This window comes from Rhinopithecus bieti, unplaced genomic scaffold (genome assembly GCF_001698545.2).
Source record: "Rhinopithecus bieti isolate Rb0 unplaced genomic scaffold, ASM169854v2 scaffold_38981, whole genome shotgun sequence".
In the NCBI taxonomy this organism is placed as follows: Eukaryota; Metazoa; Chordata; class Mammalia; order Primates; family Cercopithecidae; genus Rhinopithecus; species Rhinopithecus bieti.
The window spans coordinates 1,643,262-1,649,338 of NW_016819573.1; the positions used below are offsets into that span (position 1 = coordinate 1,643,262).

The 6,077-nt window shown below is 42.4% G+C and overlaps 1 long non-coding RNA gene across 1 annotated transcript in view; it reads left to right on the forward strand.

Moving 5' to 3' along the window:
- The window catches only part of LOC108519850 (uncharacterized), a 33,630-nt gene that overhangs the window by 1,023 nt on the left and 26,530 nt on the right, over positions 1 to 6,077 (forward strand). The window lies entirely within an intron of this gene.

Below are 6,077 nucleotides of genomic sequence, written 5' to 3' on the forward strand. Positions count from 1 at the left end.
CCCCACCGCCCCCTTCCCTCCGCCCACCCCCTCGGCCGCCAGCTGGAACCCTAGGAACCCCAGCACCCCCCCGCCGAGTTTTCCTCCTCGCTCCTCGCCCTTCCCACGGCGCGCCCGGCCCAGACGGCCCCATTGTACAGAGGGGCAGAGCGAGGCCTCGAGCCGCAGCAGCCGGGTTAAGCGCCCGCGGACCTCGCTGGCAGGCCCGAGTTCGAGTCTCCTCCTCATCCACTTCCCAGCAAGTCACAGACTCTCTTAAGCTTCGATTTCTTCATCTGTAAAATGGAGTGGGATGATGATGATGATGATGATGATGATGATGATGATGATGATGATGATAGTGCCTGCTGCTTAGATTTGGTGATGAGGAGTAAGCATCTGTCCCAGTGCCCTTGAATTCTCCCACATTAGGCCCGATCATGACGGCCTAATTCAAGACTTTGAGGTGATGACGGCTGTGTGCGAGTTCTGTTCTTGACTCTCAGATAATGACCTTGGTCAAGTCGGTATTTCCTCCTGAACCTCAGCTTTGGAGTGACACTAAGAAACTAGATGACTGCTAGGGTCTATATGTGTGTGTCCCCTCCCAAATTCATAGGCCCAAACCTAATCCTCAGTATGATGGTGTTAGGAGGTGGGGCCTTTGGGAAGGGATTGGGTCATGAGGACAGAGCCCTCACGAATGGGATTAGTGCCTCTCTCTCTCTCTCTATATATATATATACACACACACACACATATATGTATGTATATATATATAGGGACTAATATATAGGCATACACACACACACACATATACACACACATATATACATATACATATACACACACACATACATATTTGAGATGGAGTCTCACTCTGTTGCCTACCCAGGCTGAAGTGCAATGGCATGATCTCAGCTCACTGCAACCTCTACCTCCCAGGTTCAAGCAATTCTCCTGCCTCAGTCTCCCAAGCAGCTGGGATTTTAGGCACTCACCACCACACCTGGCCAATTTTTGTATTTTTAGTAGAGACAGGATTTCGCCATGTTGGCCAGGCTGGTCTCAAACTCCTGACCTCAGATGATCTGCCTGTCTCACCCTTCCAAAGTGCTGGGATTACAGGTGTGAGCCACCGTGCCCAGCCTAGTGCCCAAGAGGCCCCAGAGAGCTAGCTGCCTTGCTCCTTCCACCACGTGAGGACACAGCGAGAAGGGACTGTCTATGAGCCAGATAGGCCCAGAAACATAAGGTCCAGAAAGAAGGCTCTTACCAAACACCCAACTTGCCTGTGCCTTGATCTAGGGCTTCCCAGCCTCCAGAACTGTGAGAAGAGAATTTCTGTTGTGTGTAAGCCCCTCAGTCTAAGGTATGTTGTTACAGCAGCCCAGACTAAAATAGTGACCAAAGTTATTCCTGGTTAGATGACTCGGGGATTTGTCCATTTATTTATCAAACACTGTGCACTGAGTCAGCCTGTCTCCCCCACTAGACTACACATTACTTGAGAGTCCCTGCCCTCAAGTAATGTACAGTCTAGTGGGGGAGACAGGCAAGGAACAGATAAACAGGAAAAATAAAAAAAAATAACTGTGGTAACTGCTAAGAAGGAAGCAAACAAATGTTGACATTGGGAACTGTAGAGGGATCAACTTATAGCTGGTGGTCTAGGAAGCCTAGATCTGAAAGCCTAGATCTGAAAGGGGGAAAAGCCTAGATCTGAAAGGGGAGGAATTAGAAGAGTGGAGACGGGGAGATGCAGAGAAACCAGTTTCTAGGCAGAGAGAACAGCATGTGCAAAAGCTCTGAGGCAATATTCAGCTTACAGGAACTGGGGAGTAAGTGAAGAACTGAAAAAGACGAGTGTAGTTGTAAGGGTTAGAGTTGAGACCCAAGCCTTATCCACAGCCAATCTCCCTCCCCACACAGGTTAATCAGTCTTTTAGCAGAGAAAACCTGACCTAGGAGCCATCTTATCCCAACTTCTTATAAGTTTCTTCACATCCCCGACCTTCACTTGCTTATCACTAATTTGGGACTACTAATCCCCCCGAATAGTTCCATAACGCTACACAGCCCAGCAATCAAGTAAACCCTCTCTACAGGAGATGGTCTGGATGGTTTTAGTATCATGACTCCAGATGTGAATTAAGGAGAGAACAGACTTGATGTCCAGTACTGAATTCTACTGGGAGTTGGGGGATCACAGCTTGAAGGTTTTAGAGTCCCAGGTTGCCATGAGACAGAATTGACATGACAGCCAGCGTTCTGGGGTTGCAGGCAACAGAAACGGGTTCTGAGTTAATTAAGCAGAAAAGAATGGATTGGCAGTCAGAGAATCAATGAGGAGGCTGGGGTCTATCCTCTGGAAAGCACTGGAGTAAGTAGGATGCTCCACGGGTCTCGTTATCAGGAAAGAGTTGGAAATGTTTGAACACATGGAATTACATTAAGACAAACAAACACACCAAAGTAGAACTTTATATGTGTCAGGTACTTTTCTAAGTATATAACAGTTATGAAGAAGATTCTGTTGTTGTCCTCACTTTACAGATGAAAAACTGAGGCACCGAGAGGGTGTGTAGCCTGCCCAGTGTCAGACAGCTAGTAGACTGTGGATTTCCGAATTGGACACAGCTATCCAATTCCGTAAGTTATGTTATTAACCACTTTGCTACGCTACCTGAATAAATCCCAACCATTCTCTCTGCCCTCGTGTTCCTCACTGATGGACTCAGAACCTCAAAAGAGCCAGGCATGGTGGCACGCTCCTGTAATCCCAGCTACTTAGGAGGCCAAGGTGGGAGGATCACTTGAGCCCAGGAGTTCAAGGCTGCAGTGAGCTATGATTCACCATTGCACTCCAACCTGGGAGACAGAGTGAGAACCCATCTCTAAAAAACAAACAAACAAAATAAAGCCTTTATAGAGAAATTCTAACTGCGTCATGTGCCCAGGGCCTCACTAAGACTGCACCTGCACATATCAGGAATAGTTGGTCACCCAAAAGGAAATTAAATTGCATAAAAAGGAGAAGAAATGAATATGAAATTGTCCATAAACAAGTGCAATTACAGACTGGGCACAGTGGCTCATGCCTGTAATCCCAGCACTTTGGGAGGCCGAGGCGGGCAGATTGCCTGAGCTCAGGAGTTTGAGACTAGCCCGGGCAACATGGCAAAACCTTGTCTCTACTAAAAGTGCAAAAAATTAACCAGGCATGGTGGCACACACTTGTAATCCCAGCTACTGGGAGGTTGAAGCAGGAGAATCACTTGAACTTGGGAGGTGGAGGTTGCAGTGAGCTGAGATTCACACCACTACACTCCAGCCTGGGTGACAGAGTGAGACTCTCTCAAAACAACAACAACAACAACAACAAAAAGGTGCAATTACAGTCTACCCCTTGGGCCTCTCAACATACTTTATATCCTTGTTCACAGGCATGTTCTTCCAAAACTTTTCTCTACTGACACGGTATAGCAATTCCATATGCAACCAACAATGTGCACACACACACACACACCCCTATGGTTTGTAGTCATACTGTGTATGACCTCAGGGAGGTTCACTTTTCTGAGCTTCAGATTCATCTTTTGTAAAAGAGAGAGAATCATACTTCCTCATTGGACTGTGGTGGAGAATAAGTTAATGACTATAAAGTGCTTTGCACTGTGTCTGGTACATAGAATTAACATGCATCTTATAAAATAGTGCTGTTATTCCAAAAAATAGGGAGGACGGAATACTTCCAAACTCATTCTATGAGGCCAGTATTACCAAAACCAGACAAAGACACATCTAAAAAAGAAAACTACAGGCCAATATCTCTTATGAATATGGATGCAAAAATTCTCAAAAAATACTAGCAAACTGAAATCAGCAATACATTAAAAAGATCATTCATCATGACTAAGTGGGATTTATCTCTGTGATGCAAGGATGGTTCAACATATGCAAATCAATCCATTCTGTTGATGTAATACGTCACATCAACAGAATGAAGGACAAAAACCATAGGGTCATTTCAATTGATACTGAAAATGCATTTGATAAAAGTCAACTTCCGCTCATGATTAAAAACCCTCAACAAACCAGGTATAGAAGGAAAATACCTCAACATAATAAAAGCCATATATGACAGACCCATAGCTAGTATCATACAGAATGGGGAAAAACTGAAAGCCTTTCCTCTAAGATCTGGAACACAGCAAGGATGACCACTTTCGTCACTGTTTTTCAACATAGTACTGGAAGTCCTAGATAGAGCAATCAGGCAACAGGAAGAAATAAAGGGCATCCAAATTAGAAAGGTAGAAGTCAAAATATACTTGTTTGCAGATGACATAATCTTATATTTGAGAAAGCCTAAAGACTCCACCACAAAACTATTAGAACTGATAAACAAATTCAGTAAGATTGCAGGATACAAAATCAACATATGAAAATCAGCAGCATTTCTATATGCCAACAGTGAACAATCTGAAAAGAAATTTAAAAGTAATCCCATTTAAAATAGCTAAAATAAAATTAAATACCTAGGAACTAATTTAACCAAAGACATACAAGATCTCTATAATGAAAACTATAAAATATAAAATGAAAGAAATTGAAGAGGACACCAAACAATGGAAAGATACTCCCAAAGCAATATACAGATTCAATGCAATCCCTATCAAAATACCATTGACATTCTTCACGGGAATAGAAAAAACAATCCTAAAATTTATGTGGAACCACAAAAGACCCAGAATAGTCAAAACTATTCTAAACCAAAAGAAGAGTGGAGTAATCACATTACCTGACTTCAAATTATACTTCAGAGCTATAGTAACCAAAACAGCATGTTACTGACATAAAAACAAATTCATAGAACAATGGAACAGAATAGAAAACCCAGAAAGAATTCTGCTTACCTACAATGAACTAATTTTTGACAAAGGTGCCAAGAACATACATGAGGGAAAAGATAGTCCAATAAATGGTGCTGGGAAAACTGGATATCCATATGCAGAAGAATGAAATTAGACCCCTATCTCTTGCCATATACAAAAATCAAATCAAAATGAGTTAAAGACTTGAATCTAAGACTTTAAACTGTGAAACCACAACAATAAAACATTGGGGAAACTCTCCAGGACTTTGTTCTGGGCAAAAATTTCTTGAGTAATACCCAACAAGCACAGGCAACCAAAGCAAAGATGGACAAATGAGATCACATCAAGTTAAAAAGCTCTTGCACAGCAAAGAAAACAATCAACAAAGTGAAAAGACAACACACAGAATGGGAGAAAATATTTGCAAACTATCCATCTGACAAAGGATTAACAACCAGAACATATAAGAAGCTAAGACAACTATAAAGGACAAAATCTAATAATTTGATTTTAAAACATGCAAAAAAATTTGAATAGACATTTCTCAAAAGAAGATGGCATACTAATGGCAAACAGGTATATGAAAAGGTGCTCAACATCACTGATCATCAGAGAAATGCAAATCAAAACTACAATGAGGTATCATCTCAGCCCAGTGAGCATGGCTTTTATCCAAAAGACAGGCATTAACAAATGCCAGCAAGGATGTGGAGAAAAAGGAACTCTCTTACACTGTCGGTGGGAATGTAAAGTAGTACAACCACTATGGAGAACAGCTGGAAGGTTCCTCAAAAAACCAAATATAGATCTACCATATGACCCAGCAATCTCACTACTAGGTCTATACCCAAAAGAAAGGAAGTCAGTATATGGAAGAGATCATCTGCACTCCCATGTTTGTTGCGGCACTCTTCACAATAGTCAAAGTTTGGAAGCAGCCTAAGTGTCCATCAACAGATGAGTGGATAAAGAAAATGTGGTACTTACACACAATGGAGTACTGCTCAGCCATAAAAAAAGGATGAGATGTTGTTATTTGCAACAACATAGATGGAACTGGAGGTCAGTATGCAAAGGGAAATAAGCCAGACACAGAAAGACAAACATCACATGCTACACTTATGTGTGGGATCTAAAAATCAAAACAATTGAATGAATGGAGACAGAGAGTAGAAGGATGTTTACCAGAGGCTAGGAAGGGTAGTGGTGGGGGGGTGG